Source organism: Pinus tabuliformis, chromosome 3_1, assembly GCF_031772625.1.
Source record: "Pinus tabuliformis cultivar Carrire ecotype Pingquan chromosome 3_1, CPIR1, whole genome shotgun sequence".
Lineage (NCBI taxonomy): Eukaryota > Viridiplantae > Streptophyta > Pinopsida > Pinales > Pinaceae > Pinus > Pinus tabuliformis.
Genome location: NC_142301.1, coordinates 122,469,046 through 122,496,257, shown reverse-complemented (window position 1 = coordinate 122,496,257; position 27,212 = coordinate 122,469,046). Strand labels below are relative to the sequence as shown.

Genomic DNA, 27,212 nt, shown 5'->3' with positions numbered 1-27,212 from the left:
GCCCAGAGTCCATGTGCTATGTCCGCGTTAGAGGTTCTCCAGTCATGTCCTGCTCAACGAAGTGCCTTGCTATCGGCAATGGGGGCAGTGGATCCAAGTAACTCCTTAGCTCTCACTTTTGATATGAGTAATGTCAAAAAGAGACTTCCTCATCACATGGCTTTCCAGATAAAGTCTACCTACCAGAAAACGAATATTTTTTTGACGGTTGTAGATGAGGGAGCTTCCACATGTGTCATGTCTATGTCATGCTGGAAGGCCATTGGATCACCGTCGGTTGTTCCTTCACCTACCCTATTGACAGCATTTGATGGTCACTCTCATAGGCCATACGGGATTATCCCGGCCTTTCCTATATGTGTTGGAGGAAAGGTCGTTAACATTGAAGTAGAGGTCATAGACGCTAACCTAGACTATAATCTCCTATTAGGAAGGAACTGGGTATACGAGATGGATGCTGTGGTTTCGACTCTGTTTCGTATCATTTGCTTTCCTCATGAGGGGAAAATCGTTAAGGTTGACCAATTGGACTATTGTCCAGTTGATCCTCAAGCAAACTCTGACTCTACTATTCCTTTAGTGGGTAACCCCCGTCCACCTACCGAGAGTCTAGGAGTCGGGATGTACTCTTCATTGATGGGTACGTTTAATCTTCCCCCTCCTACAGCTGGTATAGATAAAATTTCATCCTCCAGGGATCCTTTACGGAGATAGTTTGTCCAAACTCCTTATTCTTCGAATCCTGGAACCTTAGCTTCATCTGCGACCACATCAGGTGACGACAAGGTGGGTGGAATAGAATCTCTTATATCTACAGTGGAACCTAGATGCAAATCTATCGATAACTCTGTAGATAACCATTCTACTATTTCCTTTGGGAAAGAAATAGATGGTGATGTGGCTCTTTTTCGGACCCTTGATTCCACCTTTGCATCGGATTGCTCGGATATTGTTTTTCCATCGGATGAAGCGATATTCGAAGCAATGACGGCCATAGATCGACCTTTGGAAGATTTACATCGTCGGTTACACTTTTATGCCCCTGTGCGTGAAGTCGAATCTCGGTCCTCCAGTTCGACTAGTGATGTTTGTACGGTCCCTTTGGCTCCAACACATTCATTTTCCGAAGAGAGTATATTGATTGGTTCGATCGTCGTACCTATAAACATCCCTAGGAGTTAGTGGGCGGAGCCTCCTGATGGGCTCTACCCAAAGAAGTACTTTGCTTAGTTTTGGCCAGGCAATGACTTCTTTGTACTTTATGTATATATTTATACATATATCGTCGAGCGTTTTCTGATATCAGTGGTTTTGGTCTGCGGTGGCAGGTGCTGATGGATGATTTGGTCTATTTTGGGTTCGCCGATGATGCTAGTCGACACACTCGGAATCTTGCTTCCGCAGCTTGGGTACTTTATTATCCAACTGGTCAATTGATGGTATCGAGAGGCGTGTGTATCGGTCCTGCTTCAAACAATATGGTCGAGTATACAGTTGTTATCAATTTATTATCCGAGGCAATCTCTTATGGGATCGACTCGTTGGTAGTATATCTTGATTCTCAATTGATAGTGTCTCAATTAAATAACATTTATCGGGTTAGGGATCCATTATTATATCGCCAATATTTAAGGGTGAGGTTGTTGCAAAGATCATTCATTTACATTAATTATTTGCACATTCCAAGATCTCAAAATTGGTTAGCTGATTCTATCGCTAATCAAGCATTAGACTGGCATATCAATCATTCATCATCATAAAATCATACATCAAAAAGTCAAACTGTATATATATATATATATATATATCATAAAACGCCTCGAGTGTACATATGTGTGTCCAAAAATATACAAAATTGGGACTCAAATGCCCATAATCATGTCAGGCATATCTAACGCCTCGGCTCAGGATGAGCGTCTAAGTATGTCACTATAGCGTTGGCCACGCGCCGGAAGACACAAACCCAGTCACGTGGCATGCCAACCACATGACGCTGCATATCCGGAAGAAGGTCCTCTATCTCGGCCATCGGTACTCGGCAGCTTAGTCTCGCCAAGTGTCGTTGGACGTTGTTCAGGATCCGTTCCGTATCCGCAGCCGCCTCTTCGGCTCCTCGGCCACGCCGTCCATGCCACGGGAATCCATCTGGTCGTACAGGCCCAATGTCTGGAACATGATCATCATATTAATCATTTGAATCTCATCAAAAAATATTTTTCAAAATTCATTATTATATTTGAAAAATCCAAAAAAAAATCATAAAATAATAAAAAATTCTTACCAATCTCGCCCCATGCTGCATCCGATGGTAACACTAGATCAGGATCTCCTCGAAAATCCAGCCCAGCATAGGGGTAGTCATCCACGGTGATGATCTGCTGCTCCCACCAGGCAAAGAAGTCATCGTCAAATGCATTCCTTGGGACTTCCCCACCCCCCAGACGTTTCATCAAGTCAGCCCACCGGCCCATGCGTGGATCACGTGGACTACTGATGGCAACTGCTACCCTGGGGCGGAGTGCGGGAACCCTCTCGAAGAAGAAAGTGCACAAGATGGTTTCGAACCCAAAGTTCTTGGTCTATCCCCTCCTGATAGAAGTGAGTTGTTCCTTCATGTTGGCAAGAAGAGGAGTACACCAGTCAAACACAGTAGTGAGACAGTCCACTGCCACGCTCATGGTTACCCGTGACGCCTGATGTAGTGAGGATGATCCGTTCACTCGAGCTATGGTGAACAAGATTATCCTGAGTGACAAACTCGCCACATGTGGGATAGAGATCTGGCTCCCGACCTTCCGATGACCCGGGCAGTAAATCTGTACATAGTCATCTACACTGAGGCTATTCCGTGTCCTGCCCCGGGAATGTACTACCTCTCCCCTTCGGGAAAGGCCCGTGATAAAATATATGTCTTCCACTTCTATCCTGAGTGGCATCTGATCAATCACAAACGCTTCCTCATCGACATCCCAATAATCAATGAGCCTCTCGAGCAGATGCGTGTTTGCTTTCATATTTGGCAATTTGAAGAATTTAAGCAACCCGCATCCCCGTAGGGCATCTAATGCCTCATCATTGCCCATAACTTCATTATCCACGACTGAGTGCTCTCTTTCACGCCATGTGATAGTCATCCTGGAAGAAAAAATCATTTTCATCCGTTAGTTTTGTTTATAAAATTAGTTCGTTGCGCACACGCAGGTTCCTATATACACAGTCGCGTGTAGGGCCGTCGTATACGCGAGTTCAATATTGCCAACCCGCGTGTACGCCGCGAAAGAATTTTTTGCAAAAATCCAACGGTAAAACATCAACTAAAATTCCTAAAAACTATCACAATTAATTGCAAGACAAGTTTGAGGCTTACCTGGAAGTTTTCGGCAAGTTTGAACGGTTGAATTGATCACAGGGAAGTTTGCTCCTTTTGCTCCACAATTTTTGCTCTCCAAGTCAAATGGTGAAAATGGTGAGTCAAAAATGCCTTTTATAAGTTTTGAAAATGCAAAATTTTTTCAAAATTTTATTTTGTTTGGCCTCATGTGACTTTTAACTTGGGAGCTTGGAATGCCGAGTTTGGTTTGTTTTCAGGACATTTTGGACATTTTTCGACAGTTCGAGACAGTTCCATGACCGCTGACCTGTCATGGCATGTATCGTGTTTTCACTGGCATATAGGTTAGGGACACCATTTTTCCGTTGCATTATGCATACTAGCCTCCATATGACTGATACATCTATCGTAGGGTCCACCCCATCGTGTTATGGTTAGTAAGCCATTTTCACTCGCCGATTCTTTAAATCATGACACGATGGTAGAGCCATCCCTTTACATGGGCATCGTAGTTAGCACCTCACTGACATTTGTTGCCCATGCTGCTTCGTTTTGAGTAGGCTCGGGAGTCCTCTGTAGTCCCGCCATGACTTATGCGTCGAAGACTCATTCCTCTTTGCTTCTTCACTTCGTTCTGGCCTTATACCCTAGAGGCTCCTATGTGTGTTGAGTTGTACTTCTGCATTGCATGTTGACCATTTGCACCTTTTGGCCTAGAGCCGGCTTCACTTGGACTCGTGTTTAAGCCAACTTTTGACCATGACATCTGCAAAATCAACCTTGCATACCTTTGACTTCTGCAGCTTGACATACCCTGATCCGTGGAAGGAACATACCTCTGAGTGTCACTAACCAGTTTTCACGTCCCTACATTGAGCATAGGAATGTTCCCTTCAAAGGAACTAGATCATCTGTTTCACCGACACTCGTTCTTTCCACTATACCATAGCATTCTTTTATTCTTTTTCCGTCTTAAGAGAAAAAGACAAAAAAATTAAATATTCCAAAAAAGAGCGGGAACAGGGACATTATTTCCATTTATTGTTGGCAGCTAGAGTCAGGCGTGTCGCCCTTGAACAAAGCACTCAAAACAAAGTCTCCTCCGCATGGGTGGGATTTAGTTTGACTTAGGGATGCCATAACCTTGTTATTGAGTTAGTTCTCCCCCGATTGGTTATCTCTTCCAATCATATGGAGGGTTCGTTCGTGCCTCCTGCATGGCGAACTTATACAGAGTCATCATATGCTGCCACATAGTCACATTGAGTCGTGCTTTTGTTCAAGGGAAGTTAGCCTGAGTCGGCCTCTCTGCGGTGTCTCTTGACTCATTTTTCAGTCGGCCATCCCTGGTTGTCAGTATCATGTCTATCATCACATCAGCTATATTGGTCCTTTACTCGTGCCGGTTTGAGAAGGTCCCCATTGACTTCTTACTGGCGGGTCTTGTCCTTCTCGACGACGACACCTTTCTCTGAGGACAGGCCTAGAGCCGCACCCTGGCCCTATTTTCATTATTGATAGGTCACCTTGTGCTCAGCATCGATCAGTATCATGGGTCTTTGACTGAGTGGTTTCCCTTGTGTTCGACATCAGCATACATTATCACACATTGGGATTCGTGCAGTACCTTGGTTTCCATTTGACCCTATTGGTGGATACCTCGCCTCTATGTCATCTTTCATTATTGGTTGGTTCAGAGGGTTTCTGCCGTGCGCTAGCCACATCTTGTGTACGCTGGAAACGTACTTCGGTTGGGTTACTACATCTTTTTCATCCGATTCCTTCCACATTATTGGCCTATGGGTTACACTCGCGCTAGATTGATGGAGGATGCCTTAATGCCTTCCTTCTAGCGGATCTTTCCCTATCGACTCCAACTCATTGCTCTGGGGCAAAGATCTAGAGTCCATTTGGCAGTACCTTGGGGTTTGCAGTCATTAGTGGCAGATTCCTCGCTATCGACAGTGGGAAACCATCATTGTCTCCTGATCGATAGATTCTTACAGGTGTTCGACTTCAGCTTGTCTATTCACACTTGTTAGATTGTACTGGGTACCTTGACGCTCATTATCATTATCGATGAGTAGTCTCGCGTTTGTTAACGGTATACATCAATGACCGGTAATCAAACGATTTCTCACATGGTCGACTTCAGATCATTTATTCCCATGGTGTAGAAATGTACCACGGCGGTCGGTGAAGACCTCAGGTTGTATCAGCATTCATTGGTTCACTTGACAGTTTCTCCTGTTGCTGCTAGTTGATACCACTCCACTTTATATGTTGCAGTCAGTCATGGCGACATTCTATATGCTGGCACCTGAGTTTGCAGTGTAGTACCATCCTATTCCATCATGTTCAGTTGGTACCTTTTGGGATCAGTCTTTGATATTAGTGATCCGTTGCATCTTTCAGCATCATTGACAGTCTTATATGTGATATTCAGACATGTACTTGCTCCTTATGATCAGATGATCCATTATGTATCTTCCAGTCATTTATACTTGTATACTTAGTGGATCCGCTTGTACTTGATATGCGGACATGCTTTACTTTTTCTGAGCATGGGTATGCCCGCCTCAAACAGTGTTTCTTTCTGATCTCCTTTTGGTGGCTTGGCAGGCTGAATTCAAGTGAAGTCCTCCTCAGGTTTCTCAACAGACTTCCTTTCCATGTACTTACATAATATATTTCGGCCATCATGTTCCCCTTCTGACCTCATATATTAGGGGGCATCTTTTATAGCTCCAAATCTCACTCTTATGGTTTGTGATGCTGCACTCATGGCCTAGGGAAACCCCTCCTTCCAGACCTGGTCCTAAAATTTAAAAAACAGTGTTTTATCCCCTATACGCGACATTGCCCTGAGTTAAACGTGTGTACACGCGGGTCCGTGTATACCCAACCCGCGTGTATGTATTAAAACACTTAAAAAATAAATAATTCCTTATTTTCGGGTGGAGATCGCGGGTTTTACCTGCTGATCACCTGTTAGTGCCCGTGGCCCAACTGTTCCCAACCAACTCCTAACTAAAAAACTACTTTGGAGATGGTATAAAAAGACATCAAAGGGAAGGCCTAAGGGAGAGAGAAAAGAGAGCAAGATTATTATGCTGAGATTTTCCCCTTAGACCAGGTCTGAAGTCCTTGGTGCCTTCTGTACTTCCCCCATTTTGCATAGGAAACCCTTGTTTCCATGTGTATTGGTGATCATTCATCCTTTATATCACCATTGAGTAAGACTTGGAAGGAGCTCTTGTTGGAGACTTGAGGCTGGAACGAATCTGGGAGGAAGCTTTGCTTGGAGCCTGCTGAAGGTGTTTCAGGTGAAATCTTTCCGTTATATGTACTTTACTTGCCTTTATATAAAGAAACACGTCTTGGTTCCCGAAACAATCTTTCTTTGTGCTTATGAGATTCTTGTCTTGAATTCTTATGCAAGTAGTTACTTAAAGATTTTTATAACTAACTTTATAGCATGAAGATGGTTTTCATATAAGTATTTGTCCATGTACTGTTGTGTTCTTTGATTTGTTTGTTTTACAGGTCAAAGGAGAAGAAGGGAACTCCAAGAAGGGTTTGGACCCTAAAAGGCCTTCTCGAACATAGGACCTTAGGTACGTACCCTAAACATTAGAATTTTCTTACAGTAAAGATAATGGATGTGTGTGTGTTTCTTTGAATAAGCAATTTTCAGTCTGGTAGAGTCTCAACCCAAAGGACCCTAGGGGTACTTTCCCCTCAACCAACAAGTTCCACTGAAAAGCCACTGAAATGATCGTCAAAAACATACCTTTTTAGTACTCCACAATCGCCACATCTGGCATGCTTCATAATGTATCTTGTGATGATGACATCTTGGTGGATTAGCATTGTCCTGAACGCTTACACTGAACTGCAGGAGCACCTTCATCTGCGGCCGGATCCACTCAAACTCACCTGCAAAGATAATTCGTATTAACTGTGATTATAAAATATGAAAGAAATGCTCAAGAACATCTCTCACCATCATCAAAACTTCAGAAATGATAAGGCATTGCGAAATCAAAAGGAGCTATCGTGAAAGAAAATGGCCCCTGGTTTAGCCAAAAATCATGCTTCGAACGTGTCGCAATGGCACATTGCACGCAACATCACCCCTATTGGATTTCCTTTGAAAAAGCCCCACCCTCAATATCTTTTGAAAACAAATAAATACACTGGAAAACTCGAGCCCGGCCATTAGGCCAAACTTGAAATATTATATGCCCAAATTCACAATTGTCTGTGGGCCCGGCAGACAGAGGCGTACTATATATATAAGCTCTGGAAAAAGGCCGATAGCGATACGCGATATAGCCCCGGATCCGAAACATATATGAAATATAATTGATAATACTGTTGGGTCTGGGGAATCATGATGCATATGTGGATAAGACTCGGGCTCCCGTCGATATGCGATATGCGATGGGGATGTAGACCTGAAACACATATATGTTAAGGTTCATAAATCCCTTCAAGTCTGTAATGTTACCCTTCCCTTCAGAAAACTGTGACTTCAATGTTTTTCGGGAAACACAAGGATATGAGCGGAAAACCTGTGTATCCAGCCATAAGGCCGGACTTGAAAATTAATGCACCCGATTTTAAAATCATCGGCGGGTCTAGGTGGTTATGGCGCACCATATACATAGATTATGGACCTCGCCGATAGCGATGAGAGATGGGTCCCGGATCCAAAATATAATATACCCTTGTTAATATGGCCATTGGGTCCAGAACATTTATGCACCCTTTATATATATAGCTTTGGGGCTTGGCCGATTGGCGATTTGCGATGCGATAGAGGACTTACTCGCATCACTCTCATTCATTCATGATAAGCTAGCTTTCACCCTTTGATCAAGGCGAAGTGCAATGAGTGAAAAGGGATGATCCATGTATGCTTTGCGAAGAACTTCGGCCATGAAGAGTTATGAAGGCAAATGAGGTGCGACAGAAGGTTTTGTGCATTAAGTGCACGAACGACCATAGTAAGGGTAGGGACAAATATATATGTGGGCCTATTTTTCCAGAGACACTTATGAGGATTGAGAAAGGTCCAATGAGGGAACGAGAGTGTGGGTTATAAATAAATCATGCTGCAGAGAAATTTTCAAGGGAAGGTCTTGACCATTAATAATTGAAGGGTTAACCCGGCATAGAGTTAGTGATCTGATAATCACCCTATGAGTGCTCTCAGTTAAGAATTATTAAATGGAGGTATTACAGAATCATGTGTTGGTGTGTGTCTAGGTTATTTAAGCAACGGATCGATCATATTGCAAATACATAGACACTTGAAATGGAAGATATCAGAGAAATACAGTCAGCAAATATAAGAACACAAGAAATTAATAAGGAGTTCACCCTATCCTCCAGGGCTACATCTCCGGTCTAGCTTTCAGTGGTGGCCTTTTCTATTTGTGTCTTAAAGAAGAGAATTACAAAGAAGGAGCTCAATGTGAGTCTCCTGTCACAAGATAGCTTGGCAAGGTGGTTCTTGGATTCCCCAAGCCACTAGAGTACACAGACTCTTGGCCTTACTAGCTTTTTGACCTCTCGGGTCTACAATGGAAGGAGCCTAATGTGGTGCTCAGTCCTGACAGATCCCTCTCTGGGATGGCTTGAATTTCTCAAGCCCTTTGGTGCTCAACGCTGCATTTTGTCAGCTCATCCCTCTGTCTTCTTACTGATTTTTTCTCTCTCTGTCTGCTTTCTCTATTCTTCCATGTGTGTGTGCCCTTTCTGCTGGTCTGTGCATGGCTTTAAATCCACTCAAGCTCATGGCTGTTCGTTTCCTCTTCCAGCTCCATCAGATCACCTACTATAGCTTCACTTGGAGTTCCCTGTCTTGGCATCATCATCAGACACACAGGGAGTGACCACTTGTCCTCCTGTGAACTGCGCCAGCTTGCTTCATCAGTTCGGTTCTTCAGTTACGTCATGGAATGAGTCATCTTCCACCTTGGCGGTCAAAGAGGACCTCAAATTCCTTTAAATCACGGCTTAATCCCTCATTACATCCGATCTTACCGTCAGGCATGATAACAACCATTAGATCTAGATCCCCCAGATCCAACGCCATCCGCTCATTTCACATAGTTGACTTGCTCAACTGTTAGCGTGCAATGAGCAATAGTTTTCTCTCTCCTCCACTTGCCATGCATCGGGCGCTGAGTGTAATCACTCCATTTTCATCGAATCTACTTACTACCCAAGGATGCCCCCGATAATACCGTTGGTTTTTAGAGCGCGAGTCCCGCCTTAGCCTTTAGCCTTTTTCCCTATGGTTTTCCCGGCTCCCATGCGACCGAATGCTCGAGGCTCCTCCTTTTCGAGGGTTTTTGCCCAGTGATTAATTGCGCATCAAAAACTCCCTCCGTTTCCCAATCCAAGCTTCTGAAGGGCTAGTTTCACCTCCTATGCAGTCTCCATGGGCGCTGCTCTCAATTCTTTGAAGTCTGTCTCGACCTGGTACAACCATGGTTCTTTTGATTAGTCTTTATGGATCCAATTCAGATCACAACCTTCCCACTGAAAAGGTTTTGTACCACCAAAAGTTGGTTTTCTTTCAAGCATCGAATAAGTGAGGGTACTGTTGTGTCACTTGCCCAATCTCAATCCACTTTGCACTGCTCGACTTCGAACCTTTGAGTCCAATTCTGAGGTACTCAACATCTCCTCTATGCATTTTCCTCACTTACTGTCCAAGACTGTGTCTTCCTGCAATTCATTCAGATATTCAGGTAGCAGGTCATCAATAGAAGGCAATTGAATTTTCTCTTCAGGATCTTCAATCATTGAAGGTTCAAACAATCTAAAGCAATATGCATTTACAACTGAGTAGATGTGCATGTAAGCTGGTAGATCAAGGTGAAAAGCATTTTCACCGATCCTCTCAAGTATCTTGAAAGGTCCATACCTGATAGGCTTTAGCTTTTTACCTTCACCTTGCATCCTGTCCTTGCTGATATACAGCCGGACTTGGTCATCAACTTGGAAACTATGCTCCACCTGATGCTTGTCATGCCTTGCCTTGTATTTGGCTTGGCTCCTTTCCAGCTGTTCCTGTACTGCCTGGTGGATCCCCTGGATCTTTTCAATGAACCTACTTGCCTCGTACACATCACTATGTCCATCAACTGTGGTATCTTTACCAAAGACAAAATCCAAAGGAGACCTTGGTGTGAAACCAAAACAGGTTTCAAAAGGAGATTTCTGTGTAGAAGAATGTTTTGCTTTGTTGTAAGCATGTTGCACATAACACAAGTGTTCATCCCAAAGCTTAGGATGTTTGCTGAAATATCCTCTGAGTAGCTAGATCACTGTCATGTTAACTACTGTCTGGCCATCATTTTGTGGATGAAAAGTTGTGCTTTTCTCCAGTTGGGTGTCCATTAACTCCCACAGACTTGACCAAAACTTCCCCACAAATCGGGTGTCTCGATCAGATACAATAGAAGTGGGTAACCCAAAATGAACCCATACATGTTCAAAGAACAGTTTTGTAGATTGTCCAGTTGTAATCTGCTTATTGCAAGGTATCAAAATGCACATTTTGCTGAACCTCCACAACCACATACAGATAATCATGACCTTTTCTAGACTTAGGCAGTCCCCCAACAAAATCCATGGAAACAATTTCCCAAGGGTGAGAAGGAACTGGTAATGGAGTGTACAGGCCTAGTTTTCTATTGCTAGGCTTGCTTTTAGCACACATAGTACACCCTCTCACATATATAAAAACTATCTCATTCATTTTTGGCCAATAACAAAATCTTTGCAGCTGTGCAACTGTTTTACTTACCCCAAAGTGACCTGGTATCAGAGAAGTGTGTGCCTCTCTAACTATCTTTACTCTCTCTATTTGTGGAATGCATAGTTTCCCACAATGATATAAGAGTTAGTCCTTCACATGATAATCCAATTCTTCTACCCTTTTGCCTTGACTCAAAGTTGCATACACATCTTTAAAGTCTATATCTTGAGCATATTGTTCAATGTAGCTTTCATGTAGTACAAAATTATGCTTAAGTATAGTACATGCATTTGTAATGGGTCTAGATAACATGTCTACAACTTTGTTATGTATGCCCTTTTTATATCTGATGATTAAATGAAACTGTTGTAAAAAAACCCATCCACCTGTAATGTCTTGATTGCTGCAACTTAGTTTGGGAGTGTAGATATTGAAGTGGTTGATGATCAGTATGTATTGCTGTCTCTTTGCCCAATAAGTAATGTTTCCACTTTTTCACACTCTAAACTAATGCATACAATTCTTTATCATATGTAGGATAGTTAACTACTACAAGATTAAAAGTCTCAGAATGATAACATGTGCGTTTACCGTGCTGTGTCAACACTGCTCCCATGGCATAGTCACTGGCATCTGTTTGGATCTCAGATGGTCTTTGTAGATCCGGCAGTGCTAATACAATTGTTGTACTAATCTTTTCTTTCAAGGTGTCGAAGGCTTTCTAATGTTTTCCTCCCCACTGAAACACCTTGTTCAATCCTGTCAAAGCATGTAAGGGAGCTACAATTGAGGAAAAGTTAGAGATGAACTTCCTCCAATATTGTGTTGCTTCTAAGAAGCTTCTCACTTCTATAGCAGACTTGGGTTTACGCCAGTTTACAATGACTGCCACTTTAAAGGGATCTATTTTCAATTCACCACCCCCTACTATGTGATCCAAATAATTTAGAGAGGTTTTTCCAAATTCACATTTGGAGATTTTAACATAAATTTTTTCTCTTTTCAAAACATCTAAGGTTTGCTCAACATGCTTTAAGTGTTCCTCCCACGTTTTACTAAAAATCAGAATGTCATCCAAATATACAATAACAAAATCATCAAGAAAAGGTTTGAGTACATCATTCATTAATCTCATGAAAGTAGCAGAGGCATTGGTCAAGCCAAAAGGCATAACTAGCCACTCATACAATCCCTACTTTGTTTTGAAAGCAGTCTTCCATGCATCTTGCTCTGCAACTCTGACCTGATGGTATCCACTATGCAAGTCCATCTTGGTGAAATAAACAACTTCCTTCAATTTATCTAAAAGATCATCTATGCGAGTAAGGGGATAACGATTTTTTATTGTTATCTTATTCAGTGCTCAGTAGTCAATGCACATTCTCCACGAGCCATATTTCTTTCTCACCAAAATGATTGGTGACCCACATGGTGATGTGCTAGGCCTAATAAACCCCTTCTTGAGCAACTCCTTCACCTGCTTCTTGATTTCAGCATTCTCTAAAGCATACAACATGTACATTTGAATGTTAGGCAATGGAACATCTTGTTGCAAAATAATATCATGTAATATTTCCTTTTTCGGTGGTAGGCCTTTAGGTTCTTGAAACAGGACATCATACTCTGAAACAATCTTTTTTATATCAACTTGTTGCTTAGCATTACAGCCCTCAAATATATTGGTTTTATCAGGTTTCTTTTCCTTTGCAACCATTAGTAAGAATTGTTTGCATGAATTTGTCATTCTTTTCATCTGCCCTGAGTTTATGAGAGTATAATTATTCTTGAGCTTATGAGCTCTTACAAAGTATTTGATTCCATCTTTAACAAGTAGATACTTGTTCTCAGCTCTATAGAAAATGGCTTTTATATCATACAAGTAAGGACTCTCTAAAACAATTCCACATATATCCAAAGGAATTATGTCTAACTCAACCTCATCTACAAATGCTGATCCAAAAGAAAACTTGAGTTTACATTGTCTAGTCACTTGTAGTTGTGCTTTATCATTCAAACATCCTAATGGGTATGGTTTCTTGTGAGGTGTAGTTGCTAATCCTAATTTCTTTACAATTTCTTCAGAAATCAAATTTACTTGTGAGCCACTATCAAACAAAGTATCAATCTTTTGATGTTTGGAAACAACTCGAATATGGAAAAGCTCATGCCTTTTTCTCTCATGTTCTTCATCAATAATAGATTGAGAAGAATTACTAGTAGATGCTTTAGAACTCTTATCTTTTATGCCTGTGGCTGCAATGGTTGTTTCATCTCCCGAGTCTAACCCCAAATCTTTCTAAATAGCTGTAGCAGTCTTCTTCTTCTTGCCCTTGGACTTCTTAGGTCTCAGCTCTGGATGTAGAATCCAACAATGCTCATCATCATGCCCATCCTTTTTACAGTGAGTGCATGAAGCTTTGCTTTTCTGTGCAATGTTAGCCTTCCTTGCTTTCCACTTCTGCTTTCTTTTCTCCTTGCTCTTGCTTGCAGTGGGTTGGGATGGTCCCCCAACTTCTGGATTTCCATTCTTTCCTCTAGCCTCTAGATGAGTAGCTTGTACAGATACATCATCTATACTAGTGGGATTAAACATGAGGATGGTATGCCTCATGTAGCTGTGTAGACCACCAATGTACTTCAAAAGAGTCTCTGGTGAGTCTAATGAGATCCCTAGAATCAATGCTCTCTTTCTAAATTCTTGAGTGTACCCTTGCACACTTTGCCCTTTCAACTGCCGAAGAGTTTGCCAACTCATCATGGCTTGTTGCATGTAGGCCAATGGATAGAATTGCTTCTTGATGGCAGAAACAAATTCACTCTAGACAGAGATAGTCTTACCATGTATTTTCATGTCAGCTTGGGTTCTGCCTTCCCACCAAACCAAGGTAGTGCCTCATAGGCGTAGGCTTGCCATCTGAATTTTGATCTTGTCTAAGTCAATGTTCTGCACTCTGCTATACACATCAATTTGTCTAATCCAATTGTCCAAGTTTTCAGCATTTAGCTCTCCATCATATATAGGCAAGTCAAATTTAACATCTAGTTTGATCAAAGATGCTTTCTTATTACGCACAAGGCTATTAGGAAGTGTGAGAAAGTTTTCCTCTTTCCCTTTTCCTTTTGAGTGGCCATGGGAATGAGATTCATCTTCTTCTTTATCTTGTTTAGAACCTGATGAATCTTCATCCTTATGCTTTCTAAAGTCCCTATACATTTCTTCTACCATAGACTTTATCGCTAGGAAACTTTCTATGAATTGAGGTTTTGACCCCAAATAACCTTCCTCTGACATGGTCTTTCGAGGATAGACTCTCCCAATCTCAGGATTAGTTTTAACCAACTCTCCTTCTCCTAATTTGAGCTTTGATCTAGTGAACATTCAACAGCTAAACCAATACAAGCTTGTCTAACCTTACAGCCTAGAGCTCTGATACCACTTGATCTAATAATCACCCTATGAGTGATCTCAGTTAAGAATTATTAAATGGAGGTATTACAAACTCATGTGTTGGTGTGTGTCTAGGTTATTTAAGCAACGGATCGATCAAATTGCAAATACATAGACACTTGAAATGGAAGACAACAGAGAAACACAGTCAACAAATATAAGAACACAAGAAATTAATAATGAGTTCACCCTATCCTCCAGGGCTACATCTCTGGTCTAGATTTCAGTGGTGGCCTTTTCTATTTGTGTCTTAAAGAAGAGAATTACAAAGAAGGAGCTCAATGTGAGTCTCCTATCACAAGATAGCTTGGCAGGGTGATTCTTGGATTCCCCAAGCCACTAGAGTACACAGACTCTTGGCCTTACTAGCTTTTTGACCTCTCAGGTCTACAATGGAAGGAGCCTAATGTGGTGCTCAGTCCTGACAGATCCCTCTCTAGGATGGCTCGAATTTCTCAAGCCCTCTAGTGCTTGACACTTCCTTTGGTCAGCTCGCTCTATCTTATTATTGATTTTTGCTCTCTCTATCTTCTTTCTCTATTCTTCCGTGTGTGCGTGTCCTTTCTGCTGGTCTGTGCATGACTTTAAAGCCACTCGAGCTCATGGCTATTCGATTCCTCTTCCAACTCCGTCGGATCACCTGCTACAGCTTCGCTTGGAGTTCCCTGTCTCGGTGTCATCATCAAACTCACAGGGAGTGGCCACTTGTCCTCCTGAAAACTGCGCCAGCTTGCTTCGTCGGTTCGGTTCTTCAGTTACATCGTGGAATGAGTCATCTGCCACCTTGGCGGTCAAAGCGGACCTCAAATTATTTTAAATCGCAGCTTAATCCCTCATTACATCCAGTCTTACCATCGGGCACGATAACAACCGTTAGATCTAGATCCCCCAGATCCAACGCCATTCACTCATTTAGCACGATTGACTTGCTCAACTGTTAGCACGTGATGAGCGGCGGTTTTCTCTCTCCTCTGCTTGCCATGCATCGGGCACTAAGTCGAATTGCTCCATTTTCACCGAATCTGCTTACCGCCCAAGGATGCCCCCAATGAATACCGCTGGTTTTTAGAGTGCGGGTCCCGCCTTAGCCTTTAGCCCTTTTCCCCACGATTTTCCCGGCTCCCATGCGACCAAGCGCTCGGGGCTCCTCCTTTTCAAGGGTTTTTGCCCAGCGATGCGCGATTAGCGCTAAACGCTAATCACGCATCAAAAACTCCCTCCGTTTCCCGATCCGGGCTTCTTAGGGGCTAGTTTCACCTCCTGCGCAGTCTCCATGGGCCTCGATCAATGCGATTTGACTGAGGTCCTCGTCGTTCCACGCTGGCTACCAACTGCCACTGTTTTAGAGGTGTTTTTGATCGCTGCTCTCAATTCTTTGAAGTTTGTCCCAACCTGGTACAGCCATGGTCCTTTTGATTATTCTTTATGGATCCAATTTTGATCAGTTAGAGTTTCTGAGATGAAAGCAGATCCTTCGAGGAAGTGAAAAATTCAACTTCAAGGGGACCCAATTAAAATTTTCTATCAGGGCATGTTTTAATGGGGTGATAGTTGTGGCCACAAAAAATGGCGAACTGCTGGGCGAACCAATTATCTTTGTTTCCAAATAACCTTCAGATCAATAAAACATGAGGATGTTAAGATAAAATTGAAATGAAAACTATATAGATGGACAAGCATGGGTTCCACTTAAACATTAACTACTTCAGGGGGATAGAGACAAATACCTTCTACTTACTGATATGATTTTGACATGCATTCTCCAATGGCAATACTATGGGGTTTATTGACCTTCCTTTACCTGTTTCCCACTTTCAAAAATCCCTTTGGGGCCATCACTGGTCTGTCCATACCTGTTTAGGTGTGTACCTCAGCTCTTTATTGCTTATTAAGCTTGATGCAGACATGTTTATCTTACACTTTATATGAGAATTTCAGTGCTATATTGTCATTGATTGAAAGGGGCGGAGTCATGGATCATGCCATATTTTTAAACCATTTAAGCAAGGTTGGGCTTGCTGTGTCAACCAGTATTATGAGCCCAACAACAGTCCTTACTCTAACTGGCTTCCCAAACAACCTGTCCTTCTAGATTGGCACAAGGACTTGATATTTTATTTCTTTTTAGATAAGTCCTTCCAGTTTCAGGCACAAGGACTAGAGCACAATTAGATTTGCCACAGGGTATGTGATAGTGATCTTAGCTCATGAAAGGAGGTTTACTTGTGGGTAACAGGTATTGGACCATTTAGTGTGGTGGATGGGACCAATGGAGAATGATTGTAAACCTTACAAGAAAGTATAGATTAGGTCTGAATGGGATTTATTTAAATGTAGCGTTCCTCCATGCCAGTCTAGCTGTAGTTACACATTTTTTTGTTTTATAAAGATGCCCTTACATGCTCCAGATATCCAAGTTATCAATAGATCTCACATATTTCCCAACAGATGCCCATGAGGGGTTTCGGTTTGCATTCCACTGCTGATTCTCATGTGCTTATGGGCTGATAGAAAGTTTTTTTGATTTGCGGGGAAATGATGGATTCAGGAACAACAGAATCATCAGCGAGTTAATGAGGAATGGAAAGGCTGAAAGTGGTGAGTGAGGACAAATTTGAAAGGTAGAAAAAGATTGGAGGACCACCATCAGCTGGCTAAAAAGGAATGTAATTCAAAACAGCAGGAAAATAGACTTTGCAGAAAACAAAAAGAAAGGACAGGAATACAACTACACTAACAACAAAATGAAATGAACTCTAACCTACTCAGGAGGTAACCACCATGTGGTGGCTACTGGAAGTATCTCTTGAGATGCTGGCCATTAAAAGGGATTTTTTTAGTCTCTCCCTGTAAGGTTTTCAATCTATAAATTCCATGACCAATTTTTTCCACAACTTGGAATGGGCTTAGCCATGAGTGTTGTAATTTTGTGTGCTTACTTGTTGGCTCACTCATGAGAGATGAAAAGTAAATAAATTTCTCAATGAAAGATATCACCTCGTCTTCACTTCTATTTATAAGTTTGTCATGCTCCCTTTTGTTAATGGTTGTGTTTCTGAGTGTTCTTTCACAATGCAGGAACTCAAGGATTTGATTATCACCTTCGAACACCTGCCAATTTGAGATGTTATCAGTTACGGATGATCCAAAAATCAATTCAACATAAAATTTATTCTTGTTTAATCTAAGATTAGGCAAAAGTTTCATAGCCATAGCAGCCATCAGATCGGCATTGTGGTTATGCTTTCAAGGTATGTATGTGACATTGAAAGAATTGAAATTTTAAATTGAACTCCATACCTCATGTTGGTACCTCACCAAGTGTGGCAGACTGCAATGTATCTTTTTCTTTACCTGGTTCACCATTATCTGTGGGCCATCAAAAACTCTGAGATTTTTTATATTCCTTTCAATGGCTCTTCTCAAGCCTTTCAGCAAGCCTTCATGTTCTGCTGTGTTACTGGTGCATGTGCAATAATACAAGGTAATTCATCAGTTGGATCATGGGGGTGTTTAATTCTTTCTTCCAACTGTGTGTTTGTCAAAGCCTCCTTGACTGTTTCTGCATGGCATTCTCCAAAACAAGTTTCTGTGGCATAAACATCAGAACTATAATTCCCAAGGATAGAGTTATAGAACATTACAAGTTCATTGAGGTTGTTTGGTTCTGTTACCACGTACTTCATGTATCTCTCCCGACCCACTCTCAGCATATCACTTTTTTCCCTCTGAGGAAACAAAATATGGGACCAATCAGTTGAGAAATATCCATTTAGATTTGATGACCAATCCCTACTAAGCAGCATTCCATAAGCCTCGGGTATATCCACTACCACTATATCAATGACTTGAGTGTATTGAGGTTTGGCAACCATCTGAATCAACGCATCTTTTAGCTCCCAAATAATTCTCACATTCGTTCTGTCCAACTGCATAATTTGAGTTTCAATTTTATCAGGTATTTCCTGAAGTCTCTTAGCAATAGCGTAAGGCATAACAGTGGATGAGGTGCCAGAGTCTACCAAGCAATTATGCATATTCATGTTGAGGATTTCAAATGTGATAAGGAAGGGTGGAGTCATAGATTTTGATTTCCTCCCTATCATGGCTGCACTGACATCTTGGGGCTTTCGATTCAATTTAGATAATGTGGCCTCCATAGCTGATGGTATTCAAGCTGCGCTAGAGGTATTAGCAGGTTTGGACACTGGTTTCTCGGTTTGGCCGCTAGAGGTAGTAGGGGCTTTGCAATTCCGCTCATTCATAGCTTTCAGCAGCAAATCGCTTTCCTGTGTTAATTTTAATAAGTCAAAATATGTGATATTATCCCTTGACTTCTTGAGATCATCTACAATATTGTAGTCAACTTTATAAAAGGGGTGAACATACCTATTTTTCCATTCTTAGATGGGAGTTTACCACCTTGAGTCGCCTTAGTTGCGGTGGGAGATGTCTTATCCTTTTCTGGATGGTTTGCAACGGGGAATTCCTGCAATCACCACTAGATATATCTTTCCCAACAGAAACTTCGGGGCCAGATGTTTTCATAGGGCGAGCATCTTGCTTGGTCCAGTCTATGGGTTTTATCGCACCTGGGAGCGGCCCTTTACTTCACGTGTGGATTTCATTAGCATTGATTTCTATGGTGTTATCCCTCTCGTCGTCGTTCTCATTACTATGGAAATCCCACAGCACATTAATTTGGGTTTCCTCTTCTGAGGGTTCTTCTACTTGGTATTCCTCCTCATCTCCTTATTCTGGTTCGAGCTCCATTATAGGTTCTTATTTTTTAAGGAGTGATCCAATAAGAACCAACTCTTCTGTGTTTAAAGCCCTTTCATTAGGTGGAGCAAGCAATGCAAGTTGACCATGAACACCTTCTATTTTCTTACGATAGAATGGCTTGAAAGGATTTCTGTTGTTATAGTCTCCTCCATTACCACTAGTACTCTCTCTGTGATTCCTTCTCATATCAATGACTATGTTCATTAGTTTCTTAATGATTCGATGCAACTCTTCCACATTTGTGGTGTCCTTTTCTTTAGTTTTAGCCCCTTTGTTATCATTTCCATTATTCTTCTTAGATGTCTGAGAGGCTATCTTTTCTCTAGTTTTAGGGTGACATGCTGTAAGACTGAGCATTTCATTCTCGACCTTTATTGCTTCATTTATAGCACCTTGTAAGGTTTTCACATTACTCCTTTTAACCCACATCGCTGTAGGGACAGGGAGAGCAGAGACATAGAACTCCATGAGCACTTCCTCAGTAGGTCTAGTGGTGTCTAGGATTCTATTGAACAAGGTGTTGAACTAGATGTTAAAATCCTTAACCTTCTCCTTGGTTTCCATTTTCAGACGAGATAATTCTAAAACTAAGGCTGCAGGTGCTTTTTCATAACCAAACTTGTCTAAAAAGGCCTACTGAAAAGCATCCCAAGAGGTGATTGACCCTATTCTCAAGCTAAAATACCATGTGCAGGTTGCACCAGTCAAAGTAAAAGAAAATAGGTGGCACACCACATCTTCAATGGCAACCCCCAACCTAGTATGAAAGGCTAGGAAGAAAGAGCGAATATGGTTACTAGCGGTATCTCCTCGCTCAGGGTCGAAATTGGGTAACACTCTTTCTGTATTTCTATGTAAGGGATGCTACTGCCCAGGTACCACTATAGCATCTTGCACAAGCCAGGGAGGGAGTGCTCCTAGAGGAGGTGGACATTGATTCCCACTAGGAGGAGGAGGTGGAGGTTGATTCCCACCTGGAGGAGGAATGTTGGCCATATTTTGGACAAGGAAGTTTTGACTAGAGACTTCTCCGTTAGGATTCTCAAAATCAAGCGAGGAGTTGCCTTTAGAAGGGGAATCCTCAAGAATTTCTTCGCAAGGGGTGTCGACACTTTGTAAGGATTCTAGCACAATATCTTCAAGAGAAGTGGCTGCAGATGTATCTTTGCTCAGGGTAAAAGTCCTTGGTTTTCTCTTAGTTTTCGGAGGTAAAGAGTGAAATATGGGAAGCTGAGAGAGGGAACGAGTGTAAGCCCGACTAAATGCTCTGACTGGTTGTTCCTGAGTGACAAGATACTCCCACAGCCTCTCTTCCTTGGGTGACCCAGAAATAAGACTTAGAGGGGTCTCTGTTTCTTCAAAATAGGCTCTTTCAAATGGGTGGAATGTCCTTTTCAACCTCTATGATCCATACATTAATCCTTTTGAATCCATGCGTGGCACTTATATATGAAACTTTGAAAATCTGGGGATGGCGGTTCAGACCCTCCTTCTAGCACCAATTTGTTGACATGGCTAATGTTCTCTATGCCAACAAGGGGAACTAACCCAATCACAAGCCCCAATTAGACTTGCTTTCATTTGGAATGGCTAGCTCTAACGGGTTTTAAGGGACCCCGCAAACTGTTTGAACATGTCGAAAGATTTCTTCCGGGAGGAAGACTTCAATTAAATAAAAAAAACAAAACAACTAACCTCTATGTATTAAATCCTATTTATACTACTTCTAACTACTCTAATCTAGTCCTAGCTATCCTAATCTATCCTAAAAGAGCATAATACAAAGGTTTAAACATCATATATATGTCCAACATGAGCATTGTAAAGAAGGTTAAACATCATGCATAGATTCAAGTCCAAATGAATCAATCACTGAATTCGCAGCTGGACATGATTGTATTAAAGCTAAATTGTAGTCCAATCACTCATATAGGAATCCACATTCTTCTATGGAATTAAAACTGCAATTGATGTTTAATTTAGTTTTAAATCAGAGACCATTCACAAGTTAACCATGAAACTGAATCACATTCAATTTAACAAAACTAATAGTGAATTGTAAGTCATCAATATGCATAAATACAAATCACATTTACATTCATGCCAGTAACAACACTCTGATCCAAAACAATAAAATGACTCTGAAACTAAAGGCTCCTTCTTCCCCCAAAAATAGTCCTCCTCATTCACAATAAAGAAATTTTTTTCTTCTTGAAAATCAAAAGCCCTTCTCCTTTCTTTGTTGGGTGTGGAGCATGACTATTTAGAGGTCTTTGTTTCAGCCGGATTTATACTCCCAGAAGTTTGTACACCCCTCCACGTGGGGGGGTGCAAGGGGGACTTGTCCCCCCCGCGGGGGTTCAGGGGGGCTAATCCCCCCTGGCTCGGGGGTCTGGGGACCAGCGGCCCCCGACAGGGGTTTCGGGGGCAGCGCCCCCGAAGCTAAAAAGATATGTAAAATTGCCTTGTAAAAGTATAGTAATTTCTAGTCAATCTGGGCCGTTCATTAGGCGAATGATCTGACGGTAGAACTTATGTTTAGTTTAGGGTTTTTTTTTTCCCTAGAAGGCAACCCCTCTCTTCGTATGAGGGCATTGTATTTAGGTTGTGTAATAGATGTGTATTCTCCGAGCGAGAAACAGAGAGGTGAGACTGTGAGATAAAACAGAGGATATTACAGCAGAACTGTTGTAGGTTGTGTCTCTTCATTTTGCTAGATAATAGAAAGGAAGGATTGGCTATTCAAGGTGGACGTAACCCAAACTGGGTGAACCATGTATATCTGTGTCTCTCTCGTTTTATGTGTTTTCTGTGTTGATATTTATGCAGTATTCTATGTGTTCCATTGCTATGTAATATATAATTTTCTAACATTCTTCGGAGGTAATACTTATGCGACCGTGAATGACCCTCGGCCTTCCATGACCTTTCAGTTCCTTCTGGTCATTACACAGATCAACATGTACATATGCGAAAGGTTGTTGAAACTACTGACAAGCTGAGGTCACCCTTGGTGGAGCATTCTCCTTCCTGGGGAAATGGATGGATCTCCTTGGAACAAGGGGGGACTGTGTATCATTTCTTAGCACCTGTGAGGAGTGGCTATCATTCTTTGTCTTTTCTTTGAAAGAAACTGAAGATTCTACCATCATCACCACATCTTGCATGCTTCGTAATGTATCTTGTGATGATGACATCTTGGTGGATTAGCGTTGTCCTGAACGCTTCCACTAAACTACAAGAGTGCCTTCATCTACGGCCAGATCCACTCAAACTCACCTGCAAAGATAATTCATATTAACTGTGATTATAAAATATGAAAGAAACGCTAAAGAACAGCTCTCACCATCATCGAAACTTCAAAAATGACAAGGCACTGTGAAATTAAAAGGAGCTATCATGAAAGAAAATGGCTCGTGTTTTAGCCAAAAATCATGCCATGAATGGGTCGCAATGGCACATCCCGATGGCACATTGCACGCACCCCTGTCATATTTCCTTTGAAAAATCCTTGCCCTCAATATCTTTCGAAAACAAAGAGATACACAAGAAAACCCAAGTCCAACGGTTAGGCCGGACTTGAAATACTATATGCCTAGATTCACAATTATCGGTGGGTCCGAAGGACAGAGGCACGCTATATATATAAGCTCTGGGACAAGGTCGATAGCAATGCGCGTTATAGCCCTGGATCTGAAACATATATGAAATATAATTGATAATACTGTCGGGTCTGGGAAATCGCGATGCATATGTGCATAAGACCCGGGCTCCCGCCGATATGCGATATGCGATGGGGCTACGGACCTGAAACACATATATGTTAAGGTTCATAAATCCCTTTGGGTCTGCAATGTTACCCTTCCCTTTGGAAAACTCTGACTTCAATGTTTTTCCGGAAACACAAGGATATGAGCAGAAAACCTATGTATCCGGCCATAAGGCCAGACTTGAAAATTAATGCGCCCGGTTTTATAATCATCGGCGGGTCCGGGTGGTTATGGCGCGCCATATACATAGATTCTGAACCCCACCGATAGCGATGAGCGATGGGTCCTTGATCCAAAATATAATACACCGCTGTTAATATGGTCGTCGGGTCCGAAACATTTATGTGACCTTGATATATATAGCTTTGGGGCTTGGCCAGTTGGTGATTTGAGATGCGATAGATCACTTACTCGCATTGCTCTCATTCATTCATGATAAACCAGCCTTCGTCCTTTAATCAAGGTGAAGTGTGATAAGCGAAAAGGGATGATCCATGTATGCTTTACGAAGCACTTCGGCCATGAAGAGTTATGAAGGAAAATGAGGTGCGATAGAAGGTTTTCTGCGTTAAGTGCACGAACGGATATAGTAAGGGTAGGGGCAATTATATATGTAGGCCTATTTTGCTAGAGACACTTATGAGGATTGAGAAAGGTCCGATGACGGAACGAGAGTGCGGGTTATAAATAAAACATGTTTCAGAGATATTTTCAAGGGATGGTCTTGACCAGTAAGAATTGAAGGGTTATCCCAGCATAGAGTTAGAGTTTTTGAGATGAAAGCAAATCATTCGGGGAAGTGAAAAATTTAGCTTCAAGGGGATCCATTTCAAATTTTCTATCAGGGCATGTTCTAATGGGGTGATAGTTGTGGCCAAAACACTCTCTTGATGTACCTATTGCTGTTGTAGAATCTGTGGAAACTGGTTGTGATGTAGGCATAGGAGCTGTGGGAGCCAATGAGGCTGCCAATGTGGAAGGAACAGCTGTTGAGACTGTTGGGATGACATTTACAGATGTAGTGGCAATATCACTTGCTTCAATTGGATTAAACTGTCCAATTCCTTCTCTGTCTCCTTTAACTGATCATTCAATTTTAGGACTAAGTCCATCAATTCTTCATGTTTGATTTGGTTTTTCAAGACTTCCTGTGTCTAGGGATGTTGCAGCTGAGGTATCTTCAATTGCTTTTTAAGTTCTGCAATTTCATCATTATTTTTCTTTATCAATTGTTTAGTGGATTTGATGTCTTTGGGATCATGTCCCAATTCAATCACTAAGTCTTCTAAGACATGATTCTGGTATATTTAGCCTATGAGGAGGCCTTCTCTAACTGATATTGGGCTAAGATATTGTTCAATGAATTCTGTAACTGATGTGTAGAAAAGGCCTTTCCTGTTAGGGTGGAGTAAATCATCTCTCCAACCTATTTGTGAAATTCTATTTGGTCAATGGGATGAATATCCCTTGCCAATACCTCAAAATCAATCTTTTTATAATCTATTGATGTCCTTGGATGTTGTACAGTTGGATTTACAAAGGACATTTACATCTTTCCCTCCTTGATGTCAAAAGATGACATCAACCTGGTTTGATTTGTAGGTTTGAGCTTTAAATACTGTACATAAGACTGTGCCTTTAGTTTCTCATTTCTCATCTTAATCTCTTTAAACCTCTCTTTTATGTCCTTATCCTTATTAGTAGGCCTACTAAAGGAGGGGACTTCTACATTGAGCTGCCTTTCCAACATTTGAGTGTGTGATGTGGAGGGCTCCTATGTTTCCCCAGATGGAGCAGTGCCCCTGCTCATGTCAAACTCAGTATTAGTTACTTGTGTTGAGCCTTTTGTGTCTTCCTGTTTTGAAATAGGATTGAGTCTTCGCCTTTTGCTCTGGCTGACCTCATACTACACATTAGGAATGTCCATACCTGAACTAGAGGCTTCTTGTCTGTTTCTCTTGGGATTATTTTCCTCATTCTAAGGATTCTGTATAATAAGAGGAGTGTTCATGACTCTTTCTTTTTGTTCAGGTACCCACAGAAACTAGCTTTCATCAAGCTGTGTTTCTAAATCAATCAAGGCATTCTCAACATCTACCTTTGTGCTATCCCTGTCTACAAGAGTGTTTTCCAACCACTCAGATGATTGGCATATCTTTCTATCTCTGGTATGGGGTGATGGATATAAGGTCCCAACTTGACCTTCTTTCTCAATCTGGTCATAAACTCCTGAGGGTCAGACCTCCACATGAAGCTTTTTGAAACTTCATTTGTTGCAGAATTTGGTCTGCTTCCTCTCCCACCTCTCTAGAATTGCAAATGAAGTGGCCTAGCTGATTTTTGAATTTGAATTGAGATCTTTTCTTATCTGAGACAAAATTGATATCATCAGAGTTCATTATATGCCTATAGTATTCTAGAGCAAATAACCTCATGGGGAGGTATTTGGGCAGTTTGTATGGAGCAAGTTGGCAGCCATAGATTCTCATTTCTGTGTGGTTTTGGTAAAGGTACCAATCTTCCACTTTACTTTGCTTAGACAACTGAAGCACCCTTTTGATCTCTTGACTTATTCTGTGTGGAGGGCTTCCTGTCAGCATGGTCATGACTAGATGAACAAAAGAATCAATGAAATCTGTATAGGTATATGGTGATTGAAACTTATGGAAAAGTGGGGTCCAAAATATGACAGAACTTGGTTGGCCTTTAGTATCTAGTTTTTGGAGGGTGAATGGAAATCTATCTGGTTGATAGTATAAAAACATATGGTATAGAACATATGAGTATTTAAATAATCTCTCTTTATGCATTTTGGTGAATTGTTCATGCATTCTTTCAACTATGAACTAGGCATAATCATACAAAATAGTAGGAGGCTACCTTGGGGTGTAAATGGACATGAATGCCAGGACAAGTTCATCAACAAATTCATCAGTGATACAACCCAGGACACATGATATCATGGTCATAATCTGCTTTCCCCTATCAGAGAAAATGGCAGAGACATATGGAGGGCGATCTTTAGGGATGTGCTCCTCTTTAACAATGAAAGTTTAGAATATTTGGGCTAGTCTATATAGACTTAATTTGGTGCGCTGTTCTAACCAATCCCCAAGGGAGAGTGGGGGCAGGTTTGGACCTGGTTGGACTTGCAACATTTCATTAATTGATTCAGCTGTAATTGTGAACAAAACCTTTTGGTCAAGGGACATTATGGCTCTCTGGCTAGGGATGTAACAGGCATGACACATATGGATAATTTTTGGGAAAACATGTACCTTTGGAAACTGGTATTTGGGAAAATTTGAGTCCCAAAGACGAATATCATCAGCATGGTTGAGATACCTCTCCCTACTTAAGAAATGGATTTTAAGTAGGAGTGTACGGGTAGTTGTATCTTTGATTTGGAAATCCCTATCAGCCAGGGGAAGGTGGTCGAGATCTAAATGAGGAGTTGTGACAGGTCTAACATCCATGGCGACAGGGGCAGCCATAATTCAGTTCTTGTGGATTTGAATTTGGCTTTAATAGGTTTATTCAGAGGTTTTGAAGGAAACTGGAAACTTTCAGAAGGGTTTGGTCGTGGACTTTTAAATTCAAAGTAATTTTCAATTAATTTTACTTAATCAAAATACTTTACAAACTGAATGTTTTCAAATTGAAAGGGTTGTCTGGTAAATTCGTATTCAAATACCTGGACTTGGGTGAATTAGCTTTAATTTGGAGTTCACGACAACTGTAGATGTTTGAATGGATCTAGTACGGATTGAGAGTTTGATTGGGATCTCTGCAGGTTCTTCAGGGGTTTAAATTTGAGTTGAATGGGTGAATTCAGAGTTTGCAGGTGTTGCACTAGTTAGCAGAGGTTTGCACAGAAAATGAGCAAAAAAAGGCGAAAAGGGGTTTTTCGGCCTTTTTATGGAGCAACGGTTACTTTTTGGCGAGTAATTTATGAATGAAGAGTGGGCGGTTTATCGGGCTTGGTAGGGAGGTGGTTTCCATGCCATCACACTACTTTTGTGGAGGAGGCAGTATTTAGGAGGGGTCACCCAATCTACTCTAGCACTCGACACATAGCATTCAGGGGGTCAGGGAAAA

The 27,212-nt window shown here is 41.6% G+C and overlaps 1 pseudogene; it reads left to right on the top strand.

Moving 5' to 3' along the window:
- Positions 1-18,663: 18,663 nt before the first annotated feature.
- The window catches only part of LOC149186069 (putative tetraacyldisaccharide 4'-kinase, mitochondrial), a 31,260-nt pseudogene continuing 22,711 nt past the window's right edge, over positions 18,664-27,212 (top strand).